The sequence below is a fragment of the Lineus longissimus genome, chromosome 13 (assembly GCF_910592395.1).
Source record: "Lineus longissimus chromosome 13, tnLinLong1.2, whole genome shotgun sequence".
In the NCBI taxonomy this organism is placed as follows: domain Eukaryota; kingdom Metazoa; phylum Nemertea; class Pilidiophora; order Heteronemertea; family Lineidae; genus Lineus; species Lineus longissimus.
Window position 1 is genome coordinate 7611095 of NC_088320.1, and position 17643 is coordinate 7628737.

General features: G+C 41.8%; 1 protein-coding gene across 5 annotated transcripts in view; it reads right to left on the reverse strand.

Annotated features, from left to right (window-relative positions):
- The window catches only part of LOC135497863 (poly(rC)-binding protein 3-like), a 210199-nt gene that overhangs the window by 85885 nt on the left and 106671 nt on the right, over window positions 1-17643 (reverse strand). For 4 of the 5 annotated variants that reach the window (XM_064787842.1, XM_064787843.1, XM_064787835.1 and 1 more), the window contains exon 3: window positions 17474-17533. The gene's annotated coding sequence lies outside the window, so the exon portion shown is untranslated. Of the gene's footprint in view, window positions 1-2510; window positions 2646-17473; window positions 17534-17643 lie in introns of those variants that run through there. The other variant, XM_064787837.1, reaches the window with a different exon arrangement.

A 17643-nucleotide genomic window follows, 5' to 3' on the forward strand; every position in this document is an offset into this window, starting at 1 on the left:
TTCTGATGATAGCCGGGCTAGGATCAAAACAAGATTGACCTCAGTAAATGTGTTTACAAGCAACACACTTATAGTGATTTATCAAAATATATTCCTTCAAGAAGTCGGGTGAGCTTGCTAATTGAGGAATGGGGAGGTTGAGAACCTTCCAGTAAGGGTGGATTATATGGGAAGCTTGTGGTGTGTACCACCTCCTTGCCCCAAGACGGAATCAAGTGCAGGGTACGAGTGCGTACTTTGGGGTATTTCCAGTGGGTCGGAAGGGGCGTTTGCCGCATCAAAGTGAAAAGGTTTGTCAGTTCAGTTGAACAATGTCCAATCGAAGCAGAGCAGATGTCAACTGTGACTTGGACTATTTGTCGGTTTTGGCCGAACTCTATAAGATGCTTCCGAACACTTGGTAATGCAGCCATCTTGTCCACATTGTTATGATGGCCAACTCCAAACACCGCACCCGCCCAACTAATTGTGGCATTTACTCAAAGCTCATTAATAGGTAATTAGTCAAAAGAGAAACGTGGACGGGCGGTAGATTACATGATGAGTGAGGCTTTGATGCAATTCTGCCGCACAAATTACCGAGCAGGAGCTGACAAAGGAGAAACGACTGGCGACGACAGACCTCTCTGTGTTGGCTCTCAGCAAAGTATGCGAGAAAGAAATGGCGAGTTTCGCCGAGGGCTCCAGTGAGAGTAGCCATTAGACCAACCGCCCCAAAGCAGAACGGACAAATTAGTCGTCAGATAACCGAGGAGAAAGGTGTCGAGGGTATGATGATGGTCTTGGTGGACCCTCTACTTGTGGTGTGAGAGTTGATCGAGGCCCAACCTTGCGCTGACTCGAGGCGTCACCTTTGATGCTATTCATTGCGTTTTTGCTTTGTAAACGTTGCCGATGGTACGCGGTGGTTTTACAGACTTAGATCAGGTGCTCTACAACACTTCTTTCTCATCTCTGTAAGGCTTCCAGCATCCTTCGGGACGGATATAGTTACAGAGATATACGACCAAATCGTTCTTTGCAGCAACGTTTTTTAGACTTTTTCATCGAATGCAAATGTAAGACTAGCCTGATCGGCACAAAACGCAGCAGATAAGTCACACCTTCATAAAGGTAACACAGCTTCCAAACAGGCATTAGAGCATGTCTCATACCTTTTTTCTTCCTTTCGAAATGACCAAATATATGATCAAGAAGTCATTAATCGTTCTTTATTAGCTTAAAAGCATTAATACCAAATTGGAGGTGTTTTAATAATGGACTCAACAAGTATCATGTAGGAGCCAGTTTTCGCGGGTCTTATCACTAAGTGCAGATTTACTAGCTTCCAGCGATTCCATACACGCAAAAGCTTATTTATTACGAAATTTGAGATCAATAACGAAATATCTGGGGTGCTGCGTGGATGTTTTAAGCGTGAATTAATCTTGAAATCGCTCACTGAAAGATCGATGCAGACCAAAACAAATCCGAAGCGGCTCCCCCATTTTCGCGGGTATTGCGCATGCGCGACTGATTGTTGTGTTTCTGTGTCGTGTGCATGATCCTAGGTATTGACCCAGTGTTTTGAACGTAATTAGAGAATTGCTTGCCTTGTTTAGGACGCATTTTGGGCGCTTTCTTTGCGGAACGAAATGAAAATCAAAAATCAGAAAATTTCTTCTCTGGAAACGAAGTGACGCGCGAGAAAACGGGAAAAAACGGGTTTTCGCGAAATTGGGGATGACTCGAAATTGGGGAGCAGCACCATACTTGTAGGGTGGAGTTAAATGTACGTCTTCTTCTTCTCCTTTCAGAAGTTTTTATGCGCAGTTGAGAGTTTCACCACAAAGTTCCAGAGCTCTTCATTGATATGAGAAGGGGCCCAAGTCACAGTCGTGTCATCAAACATGACAAAGAAACACTTGGATGCTTAGCAAAAACTCAGTAAGTCAATTTTGAAATGTTTTGAGAAAATGATGAAAATCTAAAAATCATCTCTCACTAAACTATTGCACCTGAGAACAAAATTTGTTTTGTGTGAATTTTTTATGTGCACCTTGGACTACTTGATATAGATTTTTCTGCTTATAAAACAGTTTTTGCTTTTTTTGGAGACTCACAAGGTTTTTTGTCAACAGCGATAAACAAAAGCTGACTATCTTTTGACTTACAAGGTTTCACCTCAACAATATCTCTGTAGATAGACAATGTTTTTAAAAGTTCATACGCATTATAAACTGTAGAATAACTTTATAACTCAACCTAGTACATCACCAGTCATGGTTTCAGTGGAGACGGGGGTAATGATATAGCATCCCAAATGCACCTTTAACAGGGAAACATGGAAAAGTGCTATATGTATATAAGAACTCAATATTATCAATATTATCATTATTATTATCATGTTGCCAGGAGTTAAAGTTCTGCAATGTGTGGTTTATGCTTGACACTCAAGAAGAGCACACTCACAGAGACAAATGACAAAGTTACTTGACAAAAATAAAACAACGTCAAAGTTTTCTACCTACCGTCGCTCGATTGCCTCCCGCACAGCTGCCGATATTATCGATACTAATCAGTTGAAATGAACAACGCTACCGACGTGCGTATTAGATAGTCAAACAATCGCAGAACAGTTCGGTCGTAACACAATCTCCCGAGCAGTAAAGAAAACTATAACCGCATCGCAGGGTTACTTGGGCGACACTTCGTTGTGATTTCTCTAAAGCAAGGTCACCGAGTCACCAACTGGCCTCCCACGTAACCATGGACACAGCATGAAGCAGGTGCTGCCGTATTTCTGAATGGACGCAAAGTTTCGTTTTTACCTGAGCAAGTGTTGTCTGCACGAAAGGAAGAAGACTAACAACTTATAGGAGAACGAACGAACAACGTTCTCAAAGCACTAGCGCGGATTCTTATCCTGTGTGGGCGAAGAACTTTTAACACGGAAATGCTTTTTTGATAACAGCCTTATGAAAGTTGACACTAAAGATGGTCAGAACTACGAAAATTTCACAATGCTTGCTATCTCCCTCAAGCGGAGTGCAAACAAGAGATTTCAACCCTTGCCACCTAGGATTATAATTGCTGCTCTGTGTGACAAAAAAATATCTCTTGTCTGCAGGTAACACCAATCATCACTGGGTTCAACAGTGTAAGACCACTGCTGCTTGACTGAGGCACCTGTGATGTTCACAGCAGAGGAGTAATTTTGTCACATGTGATTCAAAACGCTTGTTTGCAGGGCACTTCATCTGGGCACTGGTTACCTCGAAAAGATGACGAGAGATCAGCAGCAGTGCCAAATCATAACTGCACAGCATTGAGGCAAGATTTGAGGGCATCAAGGACTACTGAACCTTGACCACCAAGGCTTTTGCATCTCATCATGATTCACCGGCTACGTTTGAAGGGAGTTAAAGACCATGAGCTTTAGGATGCGACAACTGTTGTGTACTGGTATGACTAGTTTTAAGTCGGCTTATAACTTGCCAATTCTTCACCAGAGGCAATTGGTCCTAATAGGAGATGAGCCCAATGTCGACACTTAATGATAATAATCTATGTTCTTGCCTTCTCAGCAGCTATCAATGAAAGGAAATTCTAAGCACATCAAAACTAAGTTTTGACAAGGATATCACAAGTTGCGAGTGGGTGATTTCCTCCCTCCACACTTGAGAGTGGCTGTCAGCCACGCTAATGAGGGAGAGGATGCCCTCGATAACGCGGCCCACCTGCCCACAAGGAGACAGGCAGGGACTTTTTGCCACTTGCCCTTCTTATCATCAACACTGACCAGCTGGGTCCTCAGGAAGTCCAGGACAGACAATGATCAACTCCGGATCAACTTGTCCTGAGCTGTTGGGAGTAAAAACTGCTTATCTTCAAGACCTCTGGTTCATGAGCACGGAGTCATATCCAAAGCCAAACAGACAGGACAAATCAAAACAGACAGCAAAGATGAAAGATCAGTCTTTCATTTTTCTTCTGATTAACTCCAATTCTTTATGACAAATTTTAGTTTGACTGATACAGCTGTATTGAGGTCTGGTATCTGGGTCGCCTTTGTTTTTTCAAGTCTGCATACGTCACAGAAAACCCCTGGAAGGAAGTTTACGTCACTCGAATACACGAGAAACGTTTCGGAGAGATCTTTGCATTGTAATTCATTAAACTTCCAAAAGCATTCCCAAGGTAATCATTCTGAGAGCTACCTGAAATACACTCCATGCAATAGGAGAGACAGAGACATATCTAGGAGCCGGAGAAAGAGAGGGGAGAAAGAGAGGGCAGGGCGTGCACTGTTTCTCATCGAAATTCCAGGTGTGTTCCGCTATTTCATGGTCAATTTCAAAGGTTTTCATGATACAGGAGAGTGCCCCCTGATCCAAAACTGAGATAAGATGACTTGAACGCATCAAGTTGATTGAGGGACCACCAAGTGAGGGGCACGAATAGCTTGCATGGACACTACCTCTGACGGAAAACAGAGTCACCAGGCCGAATTGATGCCTACACATAGTGGCACGTAAAAACGTTCATCCTGCCTTGTAGGTGGAATACTCCCTGGAGAATAAAACATCTAAGTGCAGATCGAATAGTGAAGAAGACTTGCTGATATCATGTAATTTTAGTTGAAATTATAGTTCTACAAGGGCAGATGGAATTCCGCCAGAAGGCACTAATGTTTCCTACGGAGTAACGCTGAATGTTGCATATTTAAAGTGATATGTCTTACATTTGATTCCATCACAGAAGGCAGGGGTCTAGTTGTGTTACCGCAGGTTACGGAGTCTGAGGTTAGCCAAGCTCTGATAATATCTAATTAGAGAACACACAGGCAGCGCTGGGGAGAGGTAAATTGAACTTGCTGCAGGGGTGTCTGGATGCAAGGTTGCACTCAGAAGCGCGGGGTCAGTGACGGTTGGGGAAGATGAAGCAGAGACTTAAAGAAAACTTTGGAGCCAAAGTTTCCACAGAAATACCACACCATAAAGCCTGTGTTTCTGGAGCAAAATGTTGTTTACATCACCTTTGACGCCAAAATATTCGCAGAACTCAAAATCTTCACCCTCAAAAACCTTATATGAAAATCAAGCTCAGCTACCGCAGTATGTTACAAAAGTTGTCATCCGGAATTCCTCAGTTGCACAAAGCTGTAGCAAGTGTTCTATGTGAAGGGTTGTCGAATGAGAATTTGCATGCATAATAACTGCACTACGGCAATGTGTGTTTCTATTTTCATGAGCCACCAGTAAAAACAATGAATACAAACTACAATCCCCTTTAACCGGAAATTACTTGAAATTGACCGAATTTTTGAAGGCAGAGAAAATCTTTGAAAAATGGCATGGTCGCTCGCAAATATTTACCAATGACCTTCGAACAATTTATAAGACCATCAAACTCACTGAAGAAAGCTAATAGCAAGCCTGCCACTGCTGACCAATCAAGAAACCCATTACGACTAACGGCCACATTATCGCACTAAATAACAAACCTCATAAATTCTTCTCAACTGGTCAATACTTCGGCCAGCCAAGATCGCCATATCAATCCGAGACTTGGTCCACTCATTAAAATTTGCCAATCAAAGTCGGCCAATATTCGTTATCTTTTGTCACACGTCATTAACGACGTTGACACGGCTCATTAAGCCTCCACTAGGCTGTGTGATTAGTCTTTTATGAACATATGGGTGTGTACCAACGAAGTGATGAAAATTCCGTACCCTAGCCTTTTGGCGATGGTGAAATTTATATTTAGTATGTATTCACGCAATTGGAAATTTTCAAATTCACTTACAAATTTCAAGTGCTTAAAACACATTCACTGCCGCCCCATTTTTTTGAGCGCACTGCCATTTGCCACGTTTGCCAGGTTTTGCGTTTTGCTCCATTGCCACACCACGAGTGTAGGCCGTGAGCCTAGAGCACACCTAGTGCATAATAAACACACTAAAATAAACGTATATCCCATATTGCTTTACAGAACGGAAGCGTATTCACCCATGCCAGTCATTGAAAAACATGGAATAATGCATAGACTGCTCCGAATATACTCGTGCCTTGGCAATGGAGCAGGAACCAGCTTTCAAGTATTTTCGTGGCTCGGCAGTGAACGTGTTAACACGTGAAATAGGCCTTTAAATCATTGCAAAAAAACCATATACACCTGTGGCAGTTACACCGATTAGCATCGTTAGAAACAAACCTCTTAGAGACACCAATTAAAACCCGAACAAAATACCACAATAAGAAACGAGGGAATTTTAATATCGAGCCGAAATCAGCGACGAACCAAACCAAGGGGAAAGGGTTAATTGGCCCCTTTAGGCAAAATTCAAATCGGAGGCAGATTTTCTCCGGAACGGTTTCTTTTGTCGATTGCGTCTTTGCGCTGTCTGTCAGAAGAATCACGTGCCTGACATTCCCTTTGAGGAGAGGCATATTGAAACTTTAATTGAAATTGTCATACGTTGCTCTCAAAGCATTCACAGGAATATTCGCACAGCATCAAAGACTATGAAATTCACCTGGCAGAAATTGGAAAATTTGATTGATATCCACATACGGCATTTTCGTATGACTTTTTCGCATATTTTTATTAGATTTAGGCAATACTGTGTGTTGTGTATTTCATCATGAGTTTAACAAGATATTGTGTACAAGCTACTGTTAGGAAACTTACACTCAAGTACAAATGACACTGGAAAATCCAGTTCAAAAGAACTAGAATAAACTTCCGAAGCAATTAAATTGCACTAAAGTTAGACTTAGAACGGTAACACGTGTAGCCCTGAAAGTGAGTGACGGTTAAAAAGAGAGTATTAAAGGGTGAAGTCAAATCATTGACTCAAAGCTGTTAGGGAGAGAATCTGGCCAAACTACCATGACAGCCCCGCCTAGTGTTGAGAAATGGAACTGACAGGTCTCCCCTTGAGCTCCTCATGCTGATCAACTGGATGTTTCAATATTATGATAGGCAGGGCAGATTCTGACCATACAGTTGTTTTCTTTTCAGTAAAATCAAATGAAACGGACAAGCCCAAGTTGCCTGATTCAGCCACAATACACATGTATACCTATATAGACCTGCTCACATCCAGATCATTGAAACCAGTTGCACCCCACACTCCGACCTGGAGCTCCTAACTAGGTAGGGGAGCACTAATATATTACATTGTTCTCTCCCACTTAGCTCGCACGGCTTCCCGTGGGTAGACACACCAAATCCACTATTGATTCAATCTAATCACCTAATGACAAATCCATCTTCAGTGGCGACTTCTAAAGGGACAACTTCGGTCTAAAGGGACAACTGCGGTGTGATATTAAGATGGCCAGGAGAATAATTCACCTGCTAGCCACCATGCTACGCCACTTGTACTGTCTCACTAATGCTGATCTCTAATAATGATTTATGCTATTGTTGCATGCAGTTTTGTCATGGCTTGCAGATTTCAGGCAGCCCGACAGTTGTATTTTTCATTCTGTGAAGTGTATTGCAGTTTAATGCATTTTTATCCAGTCTGGAGAAGTCTCGGCCTGGCTAGAAGACGTTGCATAAAAACAACAATATTTCATGTCATATTTGTCCCTTTAAGTAGCACTCATGTGTCAACTACATGTATTTGAACCAACGAAGATATAGGAACTCACAGATGTTAACCCCCTAGTTCCGACAGGCTCTTTGCCAATTTTTTAGATTTTTTTTCCTCTGTTGCAAGAAAACCACGACTTTGCAAGAAAAAATGCACTTTTCCTCTAATTTGATTCACTGAGCAGTTATAAGTGATCTCGTGATTTATTCGCATAACACACTTCCCGTCATGCAGTTGGATCTTCCCCTTTTATCTCCACAACCACAAATTGAAATTAGCATAAATCATCCAGTTACCATGGCAACTATTGTCTTTATCTATAAACGGAATGTATCATCCCGTAAAGTAAATCACAATTCTTTAAAGTGAGTTTACGAAATTGTAACATCGTTACGATTTATGTTTTAATAAGTTTAACACTCATTGCATCAAAGCAGAAACATATTTTAAGGCCAGAGTATTGATTGCGTAGGAGAAAACAGGGTTCATCGTTGTCTTTGAAACCTTTCTTCTGGACCAAAGTACAAGTTTGGCAACAAAGCACAAATCTTTATCGCCCTGACCTGTGACACCGCCACGACAACATGACATTTGTCAGAAGAAAGAGGTCGCGGAACGGTCTCATTGCAGGTCGTGGCATCAAAAATCACCTGTTTGCGACATACTTTAGAAGTCGCACCAGCGTCAAGAAGGCACCAATGATCATAGATTCTCAAACAGCTCCAACTCAGACTACTACTGCCATCTAATGGTCACCAAGATCACCAATTAGGTCTCTTCACAAGTCACCACAAGTTTTACAAACTCAAAGTGACCAGTGTCCCTTTAAAAACCTAGTGCCACTGACTTCTCCCAGATGGCATCACCAGTTCAGTTAACGATTCTAATCATCGTCCTACAATGGCTTGACACCAGGCCAGTGCCCCTTTAACAATCTACAATTAGTGCCTCTTACTTCTCCCAGATGACACTAGCAGTCTAGTTTACAAATTTAATAATCCGATAATAGCTTCTACGATTGATGGGGCCCAGTCACGTGAATCCGCAGCAAACTGTATAGTTAAAGCTGATTTAATGGCTGGGAACCAGCATAATTAATGAGGCTGGGAGCAGACGAGTACACATTGAGCTTATAACCTAATAAATTGGCGCATGTGGAATTATGATTAGTGGATTGAGCATTTCTGATTTGTTCTAACTGGGAAGCATAACGATGGACTGGTTTACATACGGAGGCACATCATATTTCTTAACTTGAAATTTGCCTCCTGCATTTCGAGGGAATGTTAAAAGCATCCCTTCCACCCTTTAAAGGCCTACGCCGTTCATAAGAAATTTGAAATTTGTAAATGAATTTCAAATTGCACAAATACGTTCTAAATATAAATGTCAGCATTGAAGCATGTTGTGTATACCGATATACAAATACTATCACTACTCAGCATCAGAAAGTGTGCATGCATGATAACTGCACTACAGCATTGAGTACATTTACTACATTTCTATTTTCCTGACCAACCATTAGAGCAGTGTACCCCTTTTCAAAATCCTGCCTCATGAAATAAAATAGTGGGTACCATCATGAGGAGCCTCATAGCCTAGTGGTTAACACTGCTGGCAACAACGCAATAGGGCCCGGGTTCGATCCGGGGAGAACCCAGGATTGTATTTTTGGATGAACCGGCGTGGCTTTTAAGGAACTAAAATTCCTGGCTCTTCACAACACGTACATTATCGTTTGAAATACTCGAGGGTCTGTCGGATGAGACTAAAAGCCGTGGTCCCTTGTACGTGAGTGTCTATGCCAGGGCCAGTAAAAGATCCAACATAGGTGGACAGTAGCCTATAGTGAACTCCATACCTCCGGCAAGAATCCAATAGGGTTATGACGCCGGTAATGATATGATATGATCATCAATCCAAAACCTCGGACATGCTCCCATTCAATACAGGCACTGGATGGTTAAATAAGATTAGTCATCACATCCCCAGCAAGGACACCATAAGAAATCATCATTATCCGCTCCACCCATGTCCGTGAGAAATACTTTTTTGCACGTTACAACTTCCCGATGACCAAAAAGAAATCCGCCGATAAAATGCCCAGCTGACATCTTAGATTCAGTGCACACCTTAGCGAGGGCACAATATTAGCCATCACTTTTTGTTGCCAGGGCAACTGGTTAATGATGCCAGTGGGGCTTGTTTTCGGTTGTGGCCAACACCATTTTGAACGGGATTCAGGAAAGATACCAGCTCCGTAAATGGCCTGTCAGATTTTTTGAGCGTTCAATATTGACGGTGATCGCTTTCGAACAACGTGTCACGAATTTGTATCGGGCAATTATTCACACCGCTGCAGTTTTGTTGACGTGGTTTTATTTTTATCAACTCTGTCATTTTTCTCCAAGAAGCAATTTCTGTCAAATCTCTAAAAGAAGTGATGGTGTCATTAATCCCACAAGGACACAAAAACGTGGCTAACAGCAAAAAGGTTAAAGTAGCAAGCCTGTGAACTCTATCCTCAATATAATTGGCAATTCCCTCCCAAGCCAAGTCACAAAGGTCGGGGCGAGCATTGATAAGTAGCAACTCGGCACCTAAAGGGTTAAGGCATTAGCCCTGCAAAACGTATCGACGCCAATCGCTCACGCTAACAGTCATGTCACCGGGGACGGCTAATTGTGCTCTGATTGGTCATTCTGTGGCCGTAGCAGCCACCTCATCAGCTCGTTAATCGCTGAACACATTATCAACCTATCCAAGGAACCTGACACGACAATGGCCAAGGTCTCCCCTTGGCTACTCTCAACATTCACTCATTTCTTCAGATGTCTAGGAATTATCAATAGGATTCACGTCGTCAATTGTCATGTTTCACCTGTCACGAGCTCAACGAATTCGGCTTGGAAATTCGAGGTTAGGGTGAACTGTCGCATCGTGAATTGTATGTTGCCCGCTCTTTGGAAATGTCATGTTCGTTCTTCATATTGTCAGGCATGAAAGTGAACTGTGACATGTGACAATCCCGGCCGAGTTCTATAAACAACATATGTCAGTTTTAATGTAGGTGTTTCTTCTTCTTCAACATTGATTCGCTCTGCACTTGGAGGTGATTTTCTCCAGGGAGCATTCCTCCTCCAAGGCGGGATGAGCGTTTATGTCCAACACTACGTTATGCGCCAATTCGGTTTACTGGCCTGGTGAATCCGACTTCGGCGAGAGGTTGAGTCCAACTCATGTTTCTCACTTGGTGGGGTCTTTAACCTGCCCTGGCATAGACACCAGATACAAGGATCCTCAGTTACATGTCTCATTCGAAGGACTGTGAAGAGCAAGGAATTTTTGTTCCATGAAAGCAACGGAGGCAACCAGAGACCGAGAGGAAACCTATACTGGTGAAGAGAGTTACCTCCTCTACTACATGAGTGTACCGGGACTGACCAGGATTTGAACATGGGACCTCAGATGTGACAGACGCTGATGTTTCCACTGTGCCACTCCGACGGACCAGTATCTGAATCTACAGTAGCATGCGTCATTACACAGCGCACCGGAATTCTGGTCTATGTAAGCCCTCCACTTAAAACATAATCCACACAAAACGTCTTGCACAATTCAAACAAAGTGAACATCCACAAAAAACCTCCAGTTGAAGTTATTTATCAGTATGATGCCCAAGTAACCATAGGCCTTAATACCACATGCTTGGGGGTAAGATTGTCCAAATACCCAGGTCACAGGGGTTCTGAACCAATCACATCAGACTGACAGAGTCCCATGCAGGGGCCACTGGGGTCTAAACCTCTCACAGTTTGACCTCTCGTCAGAAATTCCAAGCATTGATTCCACAAATGTCTAATTTTTTTTAAATTCAGGTTTCCGAGTTCAAATTCTTAGTTGAGAACTTTTAGACAAAGGTTTGAAAGCACCTAATAATGCTGAATGAAAATCCAACTAATGACCGATATTATGATTGAGAAGTTCTATCATAACTGTCGGAAATGAAGCCAGTAATTTAAACAAGAATCTAGACATCTCACCTGGTCAGTTGAGCCGATGATCGACCTGTACCTTTAATTCGAAGTGATTTTATTCCTTCTATCGTCTCTTCACTCTTCACTAACAAAATGCCTGGATGTCCACATGCAGCTTCAGGTGCGCAGAACATAACTGTGCAACTGTGACGTTGCTCAGGATGCCAAACTATTGCCTCGAACCGCCAAATTCAAATACGGCTTGCAAACGCGTCAACTTACATTTTTTCCCCAATACCGCCAACTGGTGACATAAATCAAAACTAATCTATTTTATATCAAAACCTCAATATTATGCAGACCTCTTTAACTTTATTGCAAACTTCTATCTCCTGGAATAAAGCGACAAATTTTTGGGGGGTAATTTACACCTTTTCGAATGGCTATTTGACTAGCTCCTCTGACTTTGTCCACAGATGGATGGAAGGATGGAAGGATGAATGGAAGGATGGACACCATTCGAATAGCTATTTGACTAGCTCTGCTGACTTTGTCCACAGATGGATGGTAGGAAGGATGGATGGAAGGATGGACACCATTCGAATAGCTATTTCACATGCTCCGCTGACTACCCAGGCTAAAATCGGAGTTTGAATTAATTTTTACGTATCATCACAAAAACTTTGGCTGTTCAACCAACTCTCTTGATCCACGCAGAATGGAGAGCCACCCCTCCAAACCAATGCTTCCTTGATCAAAGAATGCCGCCAATCAATAACCTGATAAAATCTAATCAACGAGACCGCCTTAAAAAGACACTGCACTCCGTTAGGGATCTCGTCATCCGCTCATCAGCTCAATAGGCTGGTAATCAATGCTTGTCTCGGCACCTAGTACCACAGGTAGGAAGATTCCCCGGTCTAGAGAACAAAATCATCTGCTCAAGCATTATGAGAGGCGCACATCAAACTGTTTGTATAGTTTATAAATGTTTGTACAGGTGGCACTAGTAGTAACAATTTTCAGATTTCACAGATAGGTAAAGCATCAGAACATCTCGCTTGGTGCAGTTTGGAAGTACAGTGGAACCTCCCTTTGTGGACACCTCTCGATTGAGGACAACCTCTCTATTAAGGACACTAGGTTTGGTCCCAAATTGGTTGTTTCCATTCAATTTGACCTTTCTTATCAGGACACCTCTCTATTAAGGACAGCACTTGTCAGTCCCATAGTGTCCTTTATAGAGAGGTTCTATTGTATTATACTCAACTGCAACTAATTCTATCCCCTCTTTCATTAAAATGTCGATAAGACACCTCCCATGGATGCAAGGCAGGCCCGGATGGAGGGGGTGGGCCTCATTATTGGAGAAATGTTTCTGAACAAACTTTGGGAAATTGATGTTCAAACACCTGGTGTCACCTTCTCAGATTCCTAGGTCCACCTCTGCATGCTTCCGCCTCCAGATATGGTAGTAGCTGACACTGCAGAAAAGGCTCAGCCTAAAGAAGCAAAACCAACCAGGGTGATTTCACAAATGGTATTATAGAGAGGTTCTACTGTATTTGGTTGAAACATTGGAGTCTGTTCTATTCCATAATGTTGTACTCCTCAATAGCTAAACCAAACATAGTTTTCAAAGATTTCAGATTTTTCACAGTTATTCAATGAAGCGTAAAACAAAAGTGTTGGACGGAATTCCCTTTTTGAAAATAACAAGTTGTATTTTGCCCTGAATTTCCCTGACAGGGGTTTAAGTCACCAGATCTCTAGCAAACGATATATGAAAACAACGTTAAGCAATACAAACTCACCATGTTCTAATCCAAATAGACCATGATTACTTACAAACACTACCAATAGCCATTGTGCCAGAAAAGCTTTTTCCAAAACGACAACAATTACACCGCACAAAGCTAACGTTATCAAACCACATCTCAAATATATATTAATTCAACAAACTATTTGTGCAAAGATTTTCCAGTCTGATCAAGTTCGATAGAGGGTCTTAACAGGGCCTAAAATACCATAACATTTGAGTGAAATTAGAGCAGAGCCACAGGGTCTGGGATTATGATAAACCATGGCACATGCTGGCTAATAGGACTAAATATTTTAGCGCTTAATTTCATGTTTTTTAGATGTTTGACGCTCAGAGCTGGTCAAATACCCCACGTTATGTCCAAGGTTGACTTGCACCCTAAATATTGCCCATAAAATAAACTCCTTAATAGTCGAGAGCTGAGTATTAAATATGATATTATTAAGTTCTACAAACAAGAGTGGTCTGTAATGCAATATAGAAGGAAACTCATGTTGTCAAGGAGAGTCACCCCATCACTATAGCTGCGCGTACACCACGAAATATTGGTGGACCAATTGCACGTACACCACCACATTGCCGCGACAAATTGGTTCGGCAATCCATTGCCGATACAAATTGCCGGGCGAATTTGTCCCATCAAGCTTGATGGTCCAAATAAATTCGCCCGGCTTGTTAAAAGCTCGGCTTTGTCGTGGTGTACGCGCAAATGGATCGGCAATTAGCTAGTTAGATGGTTCAGCTCCAGACGGCGCTTTCGAAATGGCGCTTTCTGCTTATTGTTTGCGCGCCATTTGTTGCCGGATTTTATAACTAGCTGCAGCGCTGGTGTACACGCTTGGTGGATTTCGATGGTGCGGCATTGGTTCGCGAACCAAGATTGGTGGTCCATTTTCAGGTGGGGTACGTGCGGCTTATGCTCAAACGAGGGAGTTATTTGATTGAACCCAGCAAGACCACAGAGGTGAAAAGGGGTTATGTTAGGAGTTGAACACAGGCATCACCATTCGGGCTAGAACGTGAAGTCCTAAAGCAATTGGAACTCTTTCAAGATGAAGTGAAACTGAAAGCCAAATTCAAGGGTGGGAGTATGTTCTTTATTTTCAAGGGAACAGACTTCCATATTTTAAACAAACATTTACTTCATCTTGAAGGAGTTCTAATTGCTTAAGGATTTCAAGTTTTAGTCGAAACGGTGGTACCTGTGGTCAACCCTTAATGTTGGACATCAGACCTTCCACTCTGACACTTAGACATCGCAAACTAAGTTTTAAAGGCCCAAAGAAGCTCACACTTTCCACCCCTCAAACTCAACACGTTCAATAACAATAACTTTCAACAATGCTGTCGTGTTAAAGAGTTCCAATTATGCTAAAACCATTCAACTAAACCATCCTTGGCTCATAAAAGAAATTTAGAGAAAATTGAACCGCATGCTAGAATATCTTCTCAATCAGGGATAATGCCAGTCGATTTCATCACGAGTTAAAGCTAATAGTCTATGTGTATCATGTATATACATGTAAAGTGTTCTATTCGGTGGATAGAGTTAGAGTGAAATTAACCACACTATCAAGGCCATTCTTTATCAAGATCTGAAGTCAGCACGATGGCACATTTGATGAAATGGAAATTTAGATTGGACAAAATTGCCGGAGAATTGAGCAAACTCAAAGCGTTTTCCGGATATACGCTAAATGAAATGAAATATATTGCAAGGGGTTTCATGTCGTTCGTATGTCTCGGCCAATCAAATGAAACCATGCGCGTAATTGTCTCCAGCGCGGGATAATGTTGATACGCCAACATGTCGTGCGTGAAATTGTGGTCACTTTCGCAACATGCCCACTTTCATCAGTTCTCCTCATTTGCTGTTGGCATAAGCGACGATATTACTTACTACAGTGGAACCTCCCTTAGCGGACACCTCTCTACTAAGGACAACCTCTCTATTAAGGACACTAGTTTTGGTCCCAAATTGGTTGTTTCCATTCACTTTGACCTCTCTAATCAGGACACCTCTCTTTTAAGGACAGCACTTGTCAGTCCCGAGGGTGCCGTTGATAGAGATGTTCTACTGTAATTTCACAGTTGGTGCAAAAGCAACTACCAAATCAGTTGTTTTTACTATTAAATTTTAAGAATGTATTTAACAATAGCATTCCGCGAAGATGACGTCACTGCAGCTGCTGCCCTCTATTTCCCTATCGCTGAATTACAGGCAATGTCCGACAAACATGCGGTTTCGTAATGGATTCAGGCTTTCTAACTGGGGCAGTTAGATTCAATCTGGCACATGTCCGAGTGTTGGAAATACTACATAATTGTTCTGAATATTTCTCTCTCTGACTCTTTGGTATCATTCATGCTAAAAACAATGCAGGGTCAAAGATAATTGACTTTGAAATAAGTTCAAATGCGTAGAAATAAGTGTCGATGTCCGACTGTCACGTGACTAAAACGTCATCACTATCTTATGCAAATGACCTTGTGAGCTATAAATAGTAACTTCGCGGGATGCTATTTGGAATTTGCGAAATTTGCGAAACCTCGCCACACTACACTGTACAGTTTCTTTATTACCAAGGAACATGACCTTCTCCAGCTATTGGACGCAGCGTTACAAGGGAGTTGGCTTCTGGTAACGATTCTAATTTGACACAATCCCGCATCCCAATTAGATAGCTAAGCCCTCCTACGCTGAGAATAGATCGACCTTATCCTGAATACTGTTAACTTCTGAGGATGCTAATTCAGCACCCTCATCAACGTGTGGAGACTGCAGTGATTTAGTTTCATCTTCAATGAGGCAGTGGAAATAGCTGACATTTTGATTCAATTTTATACTTATCCATCTGGATTTTTAAACAGCAAAAGTTCTTAGCGTTGATTACAGGTCAAATTTTTCAAATGAAACTACAATATATTATCAATTCGTGTACTTTAAATATCCATTATTACAACAAATTATAATTTCAAATCAGCATGGAAGATTGTCGATCTGTTTATGCTAAATTTCAACTTCTTATTAGGAGTTTGCTTGCACTGGGACGTGTCATTCTCCAAGCTTATTATGAGCATTCCTTCCACAAGATAATCAAAATGAGCAGTTTTGCATGCCACTGCGGTTACGTCCAAACTGGGTTTTCTGATCTAGTCACTCCGTCTTTGGACAGAGATGGAGTCTATCATAAGGTACTCATGTTTCTCAACAGAGCCTTGGTTTTACGTCTCATTAAAAGGATGATGCCTTCTACTGTTGAGTGTCTTGCCCAAGGACACAACGATGTAAAACAGTGATCTTTTCAAGAGCCGAACCCACAACCTCCTGAATATGAGCCCAGTGCCCTAACCACAGATCAGAGCAGATCTTGGATTAGGAACAAGTAAACATCACATTTTTGGGACACACTGTAGAAAGTTGCAAAAAAGTAGTTCCTGCATAAATTATTGCAGGCTAATTGGTTATGCACGGCCAATCATCTGGTAAACTTGCCATGACAGGGGGTTTGTTAGCAGGGACTAAATCACCCTTATTATGACCCCCACAAATATTTGTAAAGCTGAGTGGATAAGGACACCATGCGGTTCCTAAATAACAAAAGGGTTAGGAACACAAATCTGAACTTGGTCACCTTTTAGCTCGCTGTGTTTGCACTTTCCTTTTTGAACGGAGGGCCTAAAAATACAGATTTGTGTCAAACATTTTTAGCACGGTGTAATATTAGGTTGTGCCCCTAAAGTCTATAAGTTGACTCGGCTTGATTCTTCACTCAATATCATGATATGACAGAACCCTAGAGACCATCAGCTCAAGAGTTGACCATAGGTACCACCATTTTGGCCAGACCTTGAAGTCCTAAAGCAATAAGAACTCCTTCAAAATGACGTGAATGCCTGTTTGAATCATATGAACCTGTTCTCAGGAAAACGAACAACTCCCAACCTTGAAATTGGCATTCACTCTGTTTTGATCGAGTTCAAACTGCCTTGGATTTCAAGTTCTAGCCAAAATGGCAGTGCTATCATTTTGTCAATGAACATCAAAAGACATGGAATTATGAAAATGATATTTGAAAAGCCTACCTTCTATTCAAAGGTTGATGATTGTTGTCTAACACCATTCATTAAGTCATCCACCTCAGCCTGCAAGAGAAAGATATATTCTATGTCGAGACGTGAGATTGAAAGAGAGAATGATATATTCTATGTAAGCATGTGAGATTGAAAGAGAAAGTGATATTCTATCTATACAC